We start from the raw sequence: 17,136 nt of genomic DNA, 5'->3' as shown, positions 1-17,136 counted from the left end.
GCCAAGATAGATCCTTCTTTCCTTATGTTTGCTTTTAATCAAACTACTTTGTTACAGTAGTTCTAAAAAAATATTTAATACAGGAAGAAGCTTCAAAGATCAGCCTTTACATTCTAAGGTTTGGCATAATGGTCAATCATGAGTAATAAATTCATTACTAATTTTATGAAATTATGAAAAACAACCTCCCCAAATATAAAATAGAATGCACCTACATGTTTCCATAAAATGTGGAATTCACTGAAACCTGAAGATCACTGGCCTAATGAAAAGTCTACATAAAACACAACAAGTAAACAACCTAGAACAGTAACCCAAACAGTATCTACCCAATTTATCTCAACTGAGACTGATTATCTGTCAATCATTCAGGGGGCTGCATCTCATCTGAATTGATGGTGATTGGTGTCTTCAACCCATTTGAAGATCCAAAAATCTTCACTTGAATTATAAAGCATATCCGTAGTGATTTATGAAATGATCTAAAGTCTCTGAGCTTATATAAATTAGGGTCTAGTAAGTGAGTCATTGAAATTGCTAACCATGCTAGAGAGTGATTTATTAATGTGAATACATCTTCAAATACTTGGAAATCTATGTGTCTTCCTAAATTTATATGTGGTGTGTGTGTGTGTGTGTGTGTGTGTGTGTGTGTGTGTGTGTGTGTTTGTGTGTCTGTGTGTGCACATTTAATTTTGTCAATTACATTTCATTTTCCCTTGTGTCTTGTGGTTCTCAAACAATTGAGATGTTCTAGACATATGTGTTAGACATGGCTTTGTGCTAGAATGTCTCAGATATTTCTCATATGGTCTTTCTCTTCTGTAGGTTTTTCACTCAACACATATTCATTCAGAGTCTTTATAGTGAGAGATGTTGGTGATAGATTTCTGGGGTGCAATGATAAAGCAATCTGAGCTGGGGAAAAAAACTCAATTGGGTTGGATCTGGATTAAAAAAACTTCTAAATCCCACCATAGAACCCACTGTTTTTTGTTTTGTATCATTTCTTTTTGTTTTCTGCTTTACCTTAGCTAGTTTACTTAGAATTTGTCCTCATGTATAAATGTTATCATTTGAAACAAACGAAGAAATAAAAATGACCATCGAATAGTGTAGTGATGAAAATTAGGTGCAGATCTAAGTTAAAGTATTTTACAATTGTGTTTCTGGTATTTCCTGCACTCCAGTAATTTCCTCTGGTCTTGTTACCACAGTCTGGAGATGCCTCGATTTAGCTGTTGTAGATAACTTTTATATATCAATCGCTGCTCATGAGAGGATTCTCCCTCAGCTATTTCAGACTTTTCTTCATCTCCCTTTAGGAAACACATTGAAGGGCATGGTAAAATGTATTTTGTACTATTACAAGCAAAAAATCTTTGCCAGGAATTTAGCTCTGATGTGCTTGGCACAGCAATGCAACAGAGAGAGAAATGAAGGATTGCAGCAATTATAAATGGGCGAACATTCCACCGTACTCCAGAAGAATAGATTTCAGGCCAGGCTGCAGTGAAAGATCTGGGGGAGGGGGAAATGCACAAGTGACTCCATTCAGCCATGGGAACAAACCCTCTTAAGAATGACTACAGAAAGAAACACCTGCCACCCAATTCTTCACATGAGAGTTTGGCAGGAATACAGTGGGCAATTTGGAACAACTTTTATTTTCCAAATTAAAGGGACCGAACAAGAGAACTATACAAATTAATTCCTGAAAATGAACCCTTATACTTCCAGTCAGAGGTCGGAGCTCATCTATTGCTTCTTACATCTCAAAAATATGTTTTCATTTTGCTTCAGGATTTTGTTTGGCCATTTTAAATAGCTGCAGGATTCTGAAACATCCTGACCTTTCCAGTGCCCACTCTCCTCTTTTCTCAACTGTTGCCTCAGTTACTCTTGAAATTATGGGACTGCTATCATGCTCCCTGCCCTCCCTCCCTCTCTCTTGTTCTCCCTCTTCATACTTTCCTTCCCCTCCATTTTTCCCATTCTGCCTTTTCATTCGGATTGGCATATAGATTTCATACAACAAAGTATATACACATTTGACAGACCCATTTATCAGCTAGTGTAAGTGTAAATGCTTGTGTAGCCACAAATTGGGACAATTCAGAATGCTTTTCTTTATATATCAACAAATTTTCTGCTTTTTCTTTATATATCAACTTTTATAAAATTAGAATTTTAGATACCTACTATATATTTATTTATTGTGTATACTTTCTACATGGCTGCCTTTTTAAGCACATCCATGGGTTTGCCGAATGATTTTACATTGAGTAAATATTATAAATGTATCCTTAGGCTGCTTTTGGCATATATGGGTAGCTTTCAGTTTTGTGTTCTTATGAACAAAATTGCTATAAAATTTCTTAAATATATTTTGTGTGTAATTATAAATTATATTATCATACAATTATCTCTATCTATCTCTATCTATCTATCTCTATCTCTATCTATCTATCTATCTAGATAGATAGATAGATAGATAAAAGAATTTTTAAATCCTGAAATTTTATATATACTTTAATAACTACTACAGGTGCATTATAGATCCCTAAAACTTTCTGTACAACTAATGGTGGTTTATAAATAAAGATAGCTTTACTTCCTACCCTCCTATATGTCTACACCTTGTTACTATTTCCCCCTCACCTCACTGCACTGATTACAACCCCTTTGGACAATACTGGAAGGGCATGGTAAGAACTGACCCATTCTTTACTTCTCAAAAGGAATCGTTTCACTTTCACTCATTAAATATGAATACACTTGTGCTTTCTCCAATGACACTTTTCATAGCATTTAGAAAATTTCTAGAAAACTTAAATTTTTAGAGAGTTTAATACAGATTAGAGTTGAATTTATCTAGATGCTATATCTTTACCTATGAAGACTATTTTTAAATTTTCTTTTAAAATTAAAAATAGACTTTTTCGAGTTACAGTTTGTCCTCCTCCAACTTCCCCCAAATTGTGTAACTTAAAAGTGTTTTCTTCTGCAATTTACTGCATTATTAAATCATAATATAATTCTATAATTGTGATAATAATGATGATTAGGCACATATTTGACTGCTTACTGTGCCAAATCATCTTCTAAGTTTTTGTCCAGTATTCTTTCATTAAGTGACATTTGAGCTAGCAGAAATAGTCTAGCAGGAATATTTTTCTATGTATAGTCATAGCTAGGAGCAAGAGTAATTACTTCTAGGATTTCCCAGTCTTGGGTGTGTGAACACCCATGCACAGCTTCCTGTGCACTTTGAATCCTCTGGAGAAGACTGTGAAAACTAAACATATAGGACATGGTAGTTACACTGTGTTGTTTAGTGACTAGTCATATGTTTTGTTAGTTATCCCTTGCCATTTCTTACACTTGGGCTTTCCTGCCTATTCCCTCTGTACATGCTTTGAGTCTCATCATTGTGATGGTGGAGATAGCCTCAACTTTTTTTTTTAATGCGAAAATGTATCATTTTAAAATCTCCTCTTGCTAGAGGTTTTAGTAAATTGTTCTTCCATTTTCATTAGTTTCTAGAAATGTAAACACTTCCATGCTTTCTTCAGTGAGCCAATCACTGTTCTTTGAAAATATATAGTTCAGTCTCCAAGTATTTGTGTATTTTCTGAAGTTAGTCTTGCTATTGATTTCTAGTTTTAATCTGCTATGGACTGATAATACATAGAAAAATACTTCAGTTTTTTTATACCTGCCAAGGCTTGCAATGTGGTCTTAAATATGTTCACTTTTAGAGAATGTTCTATGCCCTACTGAGAAAAAAAAATGTGTATTCCCTATCTATTTGGTAAAACATTCTGTAGATATCAAAATCTAGTTGATATATCACATAATTTAGCCTGAAAGTTTTCTTGTACATTTTTTGTTTGTTCTTCTTGTTGGTTTATTGTTAGCTCTTACTAAGATAGCTGGTAGCATTAGATGTTTGTGGGATTTCTCTGTTTGACATGATTGATTCCTTCTGGCTATCCTCTGTTTACATTTCTCTCATTAAATGTATTCTTTCCTATGTTCTCATGTTGAAACTATCTGTTTCCTGTGCATATCGTGTCTCTTCAATAATTCTCTGTAGTGAACTACCTTAAATTGTGCTCTCCTTGGAATATTTCTCTACCGACTTTAATAGCTACTTTTTCTGTGCATAGCGATCTCAGTTAACAGTATATTCTAAAGGCTTCAAGTGTATTTTTTCTATGCTTTCCTGGCTTTTAGAATTGCTGATAGTAGTCATGCTATTATTTGCATGTTTTTGTCTCTGTGTTAATGCTATTTCCTAGTAGTATTTAGTATTATTTATTTGTAATTTACTATTTATTTGCTTTTATTTTTAATATTCTGATTATGGAAAACTATCAAAAGATCATGTCTACTTCTTTATATAAGTTTGGGGAATTCTTTTCCGAAAAATTTTATTTAATAGTTTGTCTACGTTTTCCAGCTCTTTACTCTATTCTATAGATTCCTAAGCTTGGTCCATTGAATATATCCCAGACTTCTTTGAAGTTCTGGGTATATACATGAATGTTTTAAAAAGCATTTCTGTCTGTGTGTATTGATTTTGACCTTGGCATCTATCCTTGAGATTCATTCTTCTTGTTCTTGGATACTGATGCTGTTCTTTGTCTGCTGCTGCTTATTTATGGAGGGTTGTTTGATTCTTTCATTCCTAGCATTTGTGTCTATTTTTGTGTCCCAGCTTTCTTTCTGAAAATTTCCTTCATAGATTTTTAAATGTCTTCCCCATGCTACTGATTCATCTGCTTTGTTAATTTTTTGGCTGTTTTGAATTGATTTAACAACAATCTTGTCTAGACAATGAATTAAATTTCTTATCTGCATATTTGAGTCCTCTGTTTAGTAATTTGTCATTTTTAGAGTATGACTATAAAATCCTTTTTGGCACTTCATCTTTATCTTCCAGTATTTGAAGCTTTATAGTTTGTGGGAGTGTCATAATGGAATGCCATTTTATTTTTTTTATATTTATTTTTCATACAATATATTCTGATGACAGTTTTCCACCCTCAACTCCTCCAAGATCATCTCTACTTCCCCTCCCATCCAAATCTACATCTTTCCTTCTCTTTCTCATTAGAAAACAAGCAGTAATCTAAAAAAATTTAAAATATCATAAAATAAAAACAAGCCAGACTAGAGAAAACAAACAAACAAACAGAAGAAAAGTAGCCAAAGGAAAAAGCACATGAGTATAGGTAGAAAGACACACATGTTCTGACACACAGAAATTCCATAAAATCAGAAAACCAGAAACAATAATATATATGCAAAATACTTGTAAGAGGGAGAAAGAGAGAAAGCCTATCAAAATATTATGAATAAAAGAACCTACAAAAATTCCACTGAGTTCATTTTGTGTTGGCCAACTACTGCTGGGCATGGGACCTGCCCTCAAGAGTGGTTTGTATACCCAATATAACTTCATTGGGGGCTATCAATCTTTTTCTTTTGTGAGTGGTTATCAAGTGGAGATAGCTTCTGGATTGAGGATAGAGTCATGTGTCCACTTCCCCTTTTGCACTGGGGCTATATCTGGATTAGCCCTGTTGAGGACTGTGCATGCTCCCACAGTCTCTGTGAGTTCATATATGTGTTGGTTCCACTGTGTTTAAAATCGTTGTTTCCTTCATGTCCTCCATCAACTCTTACCATCTTTCTGTCTTCTTTTCTGCAATGTTCCCTGAGGTCTAAGAGGAGGGACTTCATGGAGACATCTTATTTAGGATGGGTTGTTCAAAGGTTTCTAATTCTCTGCCTACTATCTAGTTCTGGGTCTCTGTATTTGTTCCAGTCTACTGCAGGATGAAGCTTCTCTGGTGATGGGAAGCAGGACACCGATGTATAAGGATAGCAGAATGTAATGAGGAATCATCTTATTGCTAAGTTACTTTAGTAGTGTTTGTTTTTTTTTCTCTGGGTCCCTGACCTATCTAATCTTAGATTCTTGGCTGCCTTAGAAGTGTTGGGAATGGGTTCCATCTCATAGAGTGGGCCTGAAATCCAATCAGCGATTGGGTAATACCACAAGCTTTGTGCCACTATTGTACCAGCACAGCTTGCAGGCTGGTCACCATTGCTGAGTAAAAAGTTTGTACCTAGATTGGTGTTTACTTTTCTTCTTTGGTAGCATTCAGAATCCCTTCCAGTACCACGAACACTAGTCAGTAAGGGTGAACACGCTGGGTAGGCACCAGCTCAGCCTCAGTGTTCAGTGAGTTGTGTAGGTATTATCTTCAGCAACAGGGCATTACCATAAGTTTCTGGAGATCAGCTAATAGCCTCATTGTCTGGGGTTTTCCATGGGGCCCCTCTGGCCAATGATTTGATTAGATATAACCCATTCCCAGACCGGAGGCTTCATTTGGTGATGAGAGATGTCTAGTTGGGGCTTTGTCACTCCTGTTATTTGTTGACTCCATTTAGATTTATTTTATATATGTGTATGGTTTAGGAAGCTTTTGTTGTAACAGGTTTCCATATGATTCCTCACATGGCTCTTATATTGGTGAAATTATTAAGGCCACTCCACATAGTTAAAAGGAAGGTTTATTTTGTGGCATAACTTACAAATGAAGGGATAGGTAGGTTGTAGGGTCTGGCAAAGGTATGACACAGTCCAGTGGTGTTCTCTGGAGAACTCTGATTGGTCTATCTCCAGTGTCCAGGGTCCAGGCACCAAGAGATCCCTCTTGTTTGGATCCTGGGTCTTCAGCGTCCTCTCTCAGCCCTGCCTTGTAGGTGTGATCATTATCAAAGCCTCAATGGGGGTTGGAACTTCCAGGACAAGGCTGGAATGGCTATCCACTATATCTCCCCCTTTTGTCTAAATACAAGACTATATAGAAAGAAATGGTTATCAAATATTGTCCAGGAGTAATGAGGGATAATGACCTAGATAAGATGGAACTACAATCAATGCAAACAATATCAAGCAAAAAAAACACATACTAAAATCTAGGGAAGTCTAGAGCATGGGTAGGTGGCATGTTACAAAGATCATTCCAAAAGGTGTCCTATCCTAAAGAACCTGAGTCTAATATATTCTATCTAAGATACCACAGAAAGGTGACCACTGAACTTTGCTTGGCAAAATGGTCCTTCACGTTCCTGCTTCGCAGAGGAAACTGCCAGACATTCTACAGGACACTGATAAAAGTGACCAAGAGACTCTAGCCCTGTGGGCTGAAGACAGATGCCCCAACTTTGCAAAGGAACATTAGGTGACTGTACAGGCTGCCAGCTGTCTCTGTCTACCCTACAAGACTCCCAAAAGTTGCTTGCATCCTTCGTCCTTTTCTCAGGTAATATTATATCCTTCTGAGGTCTTTGATGTAGTTGAAGCTAGATAGTTATAATTTCCTCAGTTATGATAAAAGATAAGTTAGATATAAAACCTTAAACTCACAAATATAAGATAGATAGGATATCTTCTTTAATATTGTAACTGTAATTCTTCCTTGATAATTATTTTGTTATCTGTAATTTTACTATATAAAAGTTAAACCTTCCTTTAAAAAAAAATGAAAAAGGGAAGTGCTGTGGACATCGCTCTGTGTAAATAAAATGCTGATTGGCTGGTAGCCAGGCAGGAAGTATAGGCTGGACAAGCAGAGAAGAGAATTCTGGGAACAGGAAGGCTGAGGGGAGAGAGAGCTGCCAGCCGCTGCCATGATAAGCGAGATGTAAGGTACAGGTAAGCCAGGAGCCACATGGCAAGTTATAGATGAATAGAAATGGGTTAATTTAAGAAAGAAGAAGTAGATAACAAGAAGCCTGCCATGCATATACAGTTTATAAGAAATATAAGTGTCTATGTGTTTATTTTATAAGTGGGCTGTGGGACTGACAGGGCTTGGCGGGGGCTGGAGAGAAGGTCTCCAGCTACACTCTTAGTTTAAGCTGTCCCTCCATGTAGTCTTTCTTCCACCTCCTCATTTTTCCTACAGTTCTAGTGTCCCACTATCATCCCTTATCCATCAATAACTACCTATTCTATTTTTCTTTGCTAGGGTGTTTCATCTCTGCATCATAGTACCTTGCTGTATACCTAACCTCTGTAGTTCTACAGATTAGAACTACTTATTAGAGACTTAACAGATAACACACACATATAAACAAATACATACCATATTTTTCTTTTTGTGTCTGGGCTACTTCACTGAAGATATTTTTTTCTATCTCCATCCTTTAATATGAAAATTTCATGTTATTTAACAGCTCAATAATATTCCATTGTGTAAACATTTAGGCTGTTTCCAATTTCTAGATTTTATGAACAGAGCAGCATTTAACATGGTTGAGCAAATGTGTCTATAGAAGGATGTAGAGACCTTTGAATATAGTCTCAAGAGTTAGGGTATACCTGGATCATGAAGTAGATCTATTTCCAGCTTCCTGAGGAACTGCACACTGATTTCCATAGTGGTTGTGTAAGTTTGTATTTCTACTGCCCTTATTGTACATTTTCACCAGAATGAGCTGTCATTTGTTTTATTGATTTGGGCAATTCTGACTAGTATAAGATGAAATCTCAAATCAGTTTTGATTGCCATTTCCCTGATAAGGATGTTGAATATTTCTTTAAGTGTTTAACAGCGATTTGTCTTTTGTCTCTTGAGAATTCTCTATTTAGATTTTTTTTAAATTTTTTATTTTATTTTCTTTATTAATTACATAGTATTCTGCCTGCATGTATGCCTGCAGTCCAGAAGAGGGCACCAGATCTCATTACAGATTGTTATTAGCCACCATGTGGTTGCTGGGAATTGAACTCAGGTACTCTGGAAGATCACTCTGTGCTCTTAACTCTGAGCCATCTCTCTAGACCCAAGAATTCTCTATTTAGATTTTTACCCCATATTTTAATTGGGTTATTTGTTTTCTTGATGTCCTATTTTTAGTTCTTTATACATTTATATATTATCCCTCTATTGAATATATAGTTGGCAAAACCCTTTCCCACTCTATAGTGTGCTGCTTTGTCCAAACAATTGTGTCCTTTGCCACAACCATCTCAGTTTCTTAACAGCTCTTCTATTAATTGTTGTTCTTTGTGCCTTGCTAATTGTGTTCTTTTCACAAAGTCTTTTCCTGTGATAATGAGTTCAAGATTATTCTCCAACTTTCTATTCTACTAGCTTTAGTGTATTTGACATTATTTGAGGTCTTTGATCCATTTCAAGTTGAATTTAGTACAGGGTGATAAGGACACCCCAGGGCCAGATAGCTTTAGTGAGGAATTCTATTGGACTTTCAAAGAATTAATGCTAGTACTCCTCAAATTATTCCACAAAATAGAAAGAGAAGGAGCATTGGTCAATTATTTATACAAGGCCCAAATTATCCTGATATCTAAACCTCATAAAGGCCCAACAAAGAAAGAATTTTAGTCCAATTTTATGAACATAGATGCAAAAATTCTCAATAAAATACTTGCAAACTGAAGAATCAGAATACGTCAAGAACTTTATTCACCACTACCAAGTAGACTTTATCCCAGAGATGCAGGGTTCCTTTAACATACACAAATTGATACAAGTAATCCACAGTACAGATGGAAATTAAACACACACACACACACACACACACACACACACACACACACACTCACTCACAGAGGATTTTCTCATTAGATACAGAAATGGCCTTTGTCAAAATCTAACCCTGCTTGTGATAAAAGTTCTGCAGAGATTAGGGACACAAGGGACATACCTCAACATAAGAAAGGCAATTTATAAGAAGTCCATAGTCAACATCGACCTAAATGCAGTGAAACTCAAAGCATTTTCCCTAAAATCAGGGCCAAGATAAGGTTGTCTACTCTCTCTATACCTACAGTATAGTACCTGAAGTCCTAGCTAGAACAATAAGACAACTGAGGGAGATTAAAGGGATATAAATAGAAAGAAAGAAGATAAATATCTTTATTTTCTGGTGATATGATTGTATATATAAATGGCTGTAAAAACTCCAAGAATCTCCTACAGCTGACAAACACTTTCAGCAATGTAGCAGAATACAAAATGAATACACAAAAATCAGTAGTCTTCCTATGTATGACAATGACACACAGACCGAGAAAGAAATCAGGGAAACAATCCCTTTCACAATAGCCTCAAAAAAAAGTCTTGGAGGTAACTCTAACTAATCAAATAAAAACTTGTATAATAAAAATTATAGGAATGAAATCAAAAAAGATATCAGAAGATGGAAAAGTCTCCCATGCTCATGGATTTGTAGGATTAATATAGTAAGTATGACTATCCTACCAAAAGCAATCTACAAATTCAATGAAATTCCCATCAAAATTCTAACACAATTCCTAACAGAAATCGAAAAGACAATTTTTTAGCTTCATATGGAAACACAGAAAACCCAAGATATTTAAAATTTTTTTTGAATAATAAGAAAACTGCTAGAGGTATCACAGTCCCTGACCTCAAACTGTACAACAAGAGCAAATGAAATAAAAACAGCATGGTATTGCCATCAAAACAGTCATTCTGGTCAACAGAATCAAAGTGAATATCCAAACATAAGTCTAAACACCTATGGATACCTGATGTTTTTCTATAAAACAAATTAGAAATATATACTGAAAAAAATACAGGGTCTTCAACAAGTGGTGCTGGCCAGACTGGATGGCTGCATGTAGAAAAATGCAAATAGGCCTCATATGTTTATTTTCAGTTTCTTTTTTATATTTTGTATGTTTTTCATATTTCTTGGAGTATGTGTCTATTCTCTGGTTGCTAGTTTTTCCAATTTTTGGTTTGTTTATTTTATTTACGTGAGTCCTCCTAAGGACTTGTCTTCATTTGGAAACTCCCTTTGGTAGCAGCTCTGCTTGTTTTATGGATGTGCTGGAGTCAGCTGCAGGAGAGTATGCTGTGCTCCTCAATTGTTTTCAAATGAGGTTTGGAAACGGGGTACTGGTATTCTGGGGGAAATAAGAGGTTTAGGGCCGGGTAGTGGTGGTGCATGCCTTTAATACCAGCACTCGGTAGGCAGAACCAGGTGGATCTCTGTGAGTTTGAGGCCAGCCTGGTCTACAGAGCACCAAAACTACACAGAAAAACCCTGTATCTAAAAATCAAAACAAAACAAAACAAAACAAAAGGTTTAGGTTTCTGCTGTTGTTTTAGAGCTAAGAATCCATACTTATGTAAAGAAATGAAGGGGTTAGGAGAAGAGTTGAAATAAAATAAGAATGACATATATATGTTAGAAGAATAAAATGCAGTGGATAAAGTGCTATATATTTGGTTTGGGGAAAAAAGAAGGATAGACACAAGGTCCTTTTCCAACAACATACAAATATCAAATGAACACTTAAAGTATTAAGTGAGACTACTCAGAAAACAAAGATTAAAATTTTTGGAAAAGGCAGTATATATGTATATAAAATAGCAAATATAAATTAAATAGTAAAAAGGGTATATAAATTATTTAAAGAATAAATAGAGGGCATTATGTTCTTAGTTTATGATATCCTTGTCTGGTTGAGGGTCTGCTCTATGAGTGTGCCTTAATTCTGTCTATGATGTCACTATACAAGTCCTGTCACAGACTCCCTGTGGTCCATCTAGAGTCTTCTTATACGGCCCATGTGGGGATATCATCTCACCCTTTCACATGTTTCTGCTGCTACCTCTAGTTTGTGTAGCTTGGGGTTTGTTTCTTCAAACTGGATGCTATACTGCTTTCCCTGCTCTGCACCATTTTTTTTTTTTTTTGTGGGGTGCTACTGCAGCTCTTGTTCCACAGACCTATAGTGAGTGAGTGGGTGGGCAGTGCAGATTACACAAGCATTTCACAGAAATACCTTGTCTTTCTCTGTGTCCATGGGTTGCTTAAGTGTTCTCTGCTTTTATATCCAGGCTCACTGATTTCAGCTCCTGCCCAGCTCTGAGCTCGTCCTTCAGTCTGGTGCCACATTTCCTCACTCATATCACTTGTTTCTCCTTGAAATTGATGAAGGAACGGAAGAGTGAATGCTGGAAATCTCAATTTCAGGTTCCTGTCCCCTTCTCACACTTACCTGAGGTTTGCTGTGGCCTGGTTTCCTTCCTCGGCCTGTTTTGATCTTCTGCATTTACTGTCTGTCTCTCCAAGGTCTCGACAAATCCGATGCTTGAGCCACTCAAATGCCTTCCTGTGCAGAAAATCCATTCTGTAGGCGTTGTTGGGTGATGTGGACAGATGCCTCCACAGCCACCCTTTACGAGGAAAATCTCAATAGCTCTTTATTTTTATTTTTGTAGCTTACATTTCTCCACACATGGTGTTTTCTCTTGACTTTCTTTCATTGAAACTTTTGCAGTGTCAAACAGACACTGTTTCTTGGCTTGGCTACTTTTAAAATGCTACTTTCTTCCCATAGACCTTAGGTCATTAACTTTTACCTTCATACATTGCTAATGTCAGCTTTAGTGGTACCATTGTACCCTTAAACAATGCACTGTTTTTATCTTATTACCTATGATATTTTGTGATTTACTGTGGTTTATCTAAGAACATTTGACAGTTTTATGTAAAATTTATTCAGGATTTCATCTTTGACTAAAAGGTAATTTTGGAGAATGTTGTTTAATTTAAAAATATTTCAGGACTTTCTAAACTTTCCCTGAAGCAAGGAAGCCTGACTATGGAGCTATGGAAATCTATAATTAAACAGAAATGCTTTAAATCTCTTTGCTTTACCAACATGGAGAAGTGTGTTCTGAAGTTTCCAGCTCTAACTGTGAGTTATATTTGATTTCTCACAGCTAATGTTTGTTTAAAGAAGTTTTAGTTTTATCTTCAGTTTTAAAGAACATACAAGCTTTATCCCAATTCTGGGATCCTAACACTTGTTTCTTGCTGATCTTCAATTGTCCAACACTTTTATAGATGCTGTACAACTCAACTTCTTCAACTGATGACCTCCCATTTGCCTCCATTACAATTACTATTTGATTTGTCATTTAGCATCACTAATGTTGTGGAAGTCTGTTGGGTAGTGTTTCCAGTCTGAGTCGTTAATCTGTATTTATTTAGGTTCTAACCAGTTAAACCTTTCTGAGTATGAAACATGGGAGAGGCACTGAATAACTTGACTAAAGCACTATGTTAAAAGGAAGAAAGAAAGGAAGAAAGAAAGAAAGAAAGAAAGAAAGAAAGAAGGAAGGAAGGAAGGAAGGAAGGAAGGAAGGAAAAGAAAGGAAGAAAGGAAGACACATACACACACCACATGATGGTCACAGATCTGTCAATAGTTAGCTTCAGTTTAATTGATGCACATCTTTAAACCATCATTTTCACATTTGCCCATCTGTGATATGGAGACAATATATATTTTGTAGAATTGTTGTGTAAATAATGGATGGCATAGAAAAGCGCTGAAGCTACTGCCTGAACTTAATCAATCTACTCAGTCTGAATCAGTGTGAGGGTACCAGAAGAGTTACGCAGCCAGTGTCAAAGTGAATTTTAAGATCGACTAATAACTCCTGGGAATTTGCAACTGTCTTAAGGAAAGTAAAAATGATTTGAAAATATTAATGTTATATAAGATGCTAGTAGGGAAGGCATATGGGTGTTAATGCTGGGAAAATGTATATAACATTTCATCCAATGGAATTTAATTACTTTCAATTCCATCTGAGTTTCTTTTGAGCATTAATGCTATTGATTCATAAATAAAAATGTAAAATTTCTTCCATGATAGATCTCACAGTTTAATAAGAAACCAGGTAAGGAGATTTAGTAAGGCAGCGTGACATTTGTCTCAAAGTGCAGATTCTGGCACTGAATTAACTTATTTGGAATCTTTATTCCAGTACTTTGTGCTTACAGAGTTCTTGACAACTCTTTAATTTCACTATGAGCTTTAGTGTAGATGACGTTAGATTCTGTTGAAGATAAAATCCCCATGGTTTGACTTATGAAAAGTTTATTTTTTGTTTATGCATAATCCAAATGATGCTATCAGTGGGATGCTATGAGTACTCTGTACCACGAAGTCACTCAAAGGCTGGAGATAAATGATGACTACACAGGGAATTGATATTGAGCAAATAGATAGGGAAGAACAGAGAAGACAAAGGTTCACATTACTGGTCTATGTGGATTGATGAGGTTAAAGATTATAAATATGTTCTCAGGGGACCGGGTAGTCTAGATATGTGAAAAGTCACAGAGGACAATAAGTTCAGTAAAGTACTCACCAACCTCTGCTATACTGTGTTTCCCATGTGTGAAATCCAGATAATAATAGCATGCATCTCTGAGACTTACTGTAGGCATTCAGTGAGAAAATGCCATGCTCTACTTAGTCCAGAGCCTGACTCATGGTTTGCACTTGTTAACTTAGCTGTTTCTATTGTAAGGGCCATGATAAAGATGCAGGGTTAATTCATCCAGTGCTGAAGGGAACTATAATCAACTGAACCCAGGAAGTCAAATGAGATTAAACAGGGCTTGATGGCTTGATGGTGCTGTGACTATTTGTTGGGCTCGGTCCTTCAACTACCAGAAGAGATGTATAAAATATTGTGCGCTGAACCTGTGTCTTTAGTTAACTGCATCCCATCAGGCAACTTCCCCTCCTGAATCTTGTCACAATTTTTATTTCAGTATAAAGGGTAATAGATTTCCAGGTAGGAAGGAACTTTTAATTAGTAGTTATAAACTAACTACTTCTAAAGTGTTGAATTTATCTTTGCTGAGATTCAATCTATAATATATATGTTATACGTATTTTTTGAGTTACAGTCTTGTATTAGTTTTTTCATAGTTCCACCTAATGATTATTTTAAAGATCCATCCTGTGCTTTGGTAATCTTAGTTTGTGTAATTATTAACTGACATAAACTAGAATTACCTGGAAAGGGGGATCTCAGTGAGGGATTATTTAGATCATGAGTAATGAGCTTAATAGGAGGCATGCACTCATTCATTTGTCTCTGCTCTTGACTGTTTATGTATTGTGACTAGCTACTTCAAGTTCCTGCTGCCTTGACTTCCCAAAAGTGAAGGACTATAACCTGGAATGATGAGTTAAAAAAAGTACCTTTATCCTCTAAATAGACTTTGTCAGAATATTTTATCTCAACATTAGAACTGAAATAGGGAGAATCTACTTTATGCAAAGTCAGCAATTAAAGTTTCAAACATCTATTTAGGATTTTGTTCTCTAGGATTATATCTAATGGCCAGTAGTGGAACAACTTGCATTAAAAGAAACATCTCTGTCCCTATGACTACCACGTGGCAAGCACAAGATCCTGGCTGGTTCCAGTTCATTGTATTTCCCTATTCTATAGGATCATGAAGCTCTGTATATATTTGCCCACAATGAGCCCAGTGAGAACCTATTACCTTTCAATCCTGTTAAAATTTCCTCAATTTAGAGAACAGCACATAGTCACCCTAGCTGAACATTTCAATTGCCACAAGGCTTCTAGTCACTGGTCCTGATTTTGGTATTCTTAAGGTCCTCTAGTCTAACTTCCCTCACTTCATAGAAACCTTTGGCTTTTCTGTGTCATTCACCACTGTAGTGTAGGAGACACTGTCTGACAGCTCCAGGCTCTCTGAATTCTTCAAAATCCCATGCAGTAATCTCTACTTTCAAGAGCCATTTTATTATTGCCAAGCTTTTACTTCTCAGTATTCTCATTCAAGTAACTCAAGGAGGCACACTTCCTAGGATTACAAACCTTTGGAGCACATAGGAGCAAAAGAAGATGAGGTACCTTTATTGAGTAATGGTATTAGGCTTTCCCTCTTGCCTGTGAACCTCCTCTTACCTCTTATAGCTCAAGGAAGGGGACGAAGCTACTTTCACAGGATATCCTTTCATGTATGCATCATCAGTCAAATAGAATTCTTTCAGGCATAGTTAGAGTAAATATGAGTTCAAGAAAAAAAAAAAGCACCTACATTTGAATTTGGCAGTAGAGGTTTCCATATTTGATTAGCACTAAGAAAAGCAGCATTGCCAGTGCTGAAATGGTTTAGATTTTAATGGTTGGAAATCCTGGAATTCTTGGTACTTATGTATAGATAGAAGACTGTGGGTAAACTGTGAGGCATGTTGTGATTCCAAGACAAAGTGAGTGGAACTGAGTGATTGATGACATTGCTTACAATGGGAAACTTCTAAATTTGTATTATTTTTCCAATTCTTATAATCTCTGAGACTAATATAATTTACTTCACCTCTATGAATCTTAATTTCTTTGTTCTTAATTGCATGTTTTCCTGTTTACTGTGCAGTTTAAAATTAAACAGACAACAAATGTAAACACATAGAACACACTAGGTAGGCTGTATTCCTGTTTTTGTTAATAATGATAAATAAATAGAGCAAAGACAGATGTTCATGAGAGAGTAGAGAAAATTCTTTGTTTATGTTCCACTTTGTCCATCATTCTGCATCTTCTTTGCCCCATGACTCACCTCCCAGAGCCTTCTGGTTCTGTGCTCTATTAGGATTGCTTTTCTGTATCCGAAGCTATTCTACATTTTGGACTCTCATGGTGTTTCATTAACTGTCTTTTCCAAAAGAGAAATGAGAAGTATGCTAGATAAATAGCTTTCCAGATAAACTATAAGTGGTATTTATTCCCTCAACTGTGTGTTGATTGGTCAGTCAATGTCTGCAACAAAATTCAAGTGGGTTTGAGGGACAAGTTAAAAGGGATTCTTTCTCTGTGTTTGCCGACTGAGGTTCTGGTCATGCTTATGGTGTTGGGAGCCTTTGCTTCCATGGCAAATGCAGTCTTGGCACTAAGAAACTTCTTTCATTCTATAGCCCTTTGAAACTCTAGCACTTGGAAATCCTTATAATTACATTTGTCTCATAGGTTTTCTGAGAGAATGGCATTATACATGTAGTTTTCTTTAGACTTAGAGCTTAGGTGACAACTAATCATCTTTCTACTATTACAATAAATCTGAGTTAAGAAGCAGCAGAATTCCCCCAACCTATAGAGAGAGCTGATTTTAAATTTCTCTGAGCATACTCCCTCCACTTTAACTTACGTTTGTTATAGCCATGAGATCAAAATAAAAATATTGTCTCATAAGATGTTGAGTATATAGTAC

This window comes from Onychomys torridus, chromosome 2 (genome assembly GCF_903995425.1).
Source record: "Onychomys torridus chromosome 2, mOncTor1.1, whole genome shotgun sequence".
Taxonomy (NCBI): domain Eukaryota; kingdom Metazoa; phylum Chordata; class Mammalia; order Rodentia; family Cricetidae; genus Onychomys; species Onychomys torridus.
Note: the sequence above shows the minus strand (reverse complement) of the source record.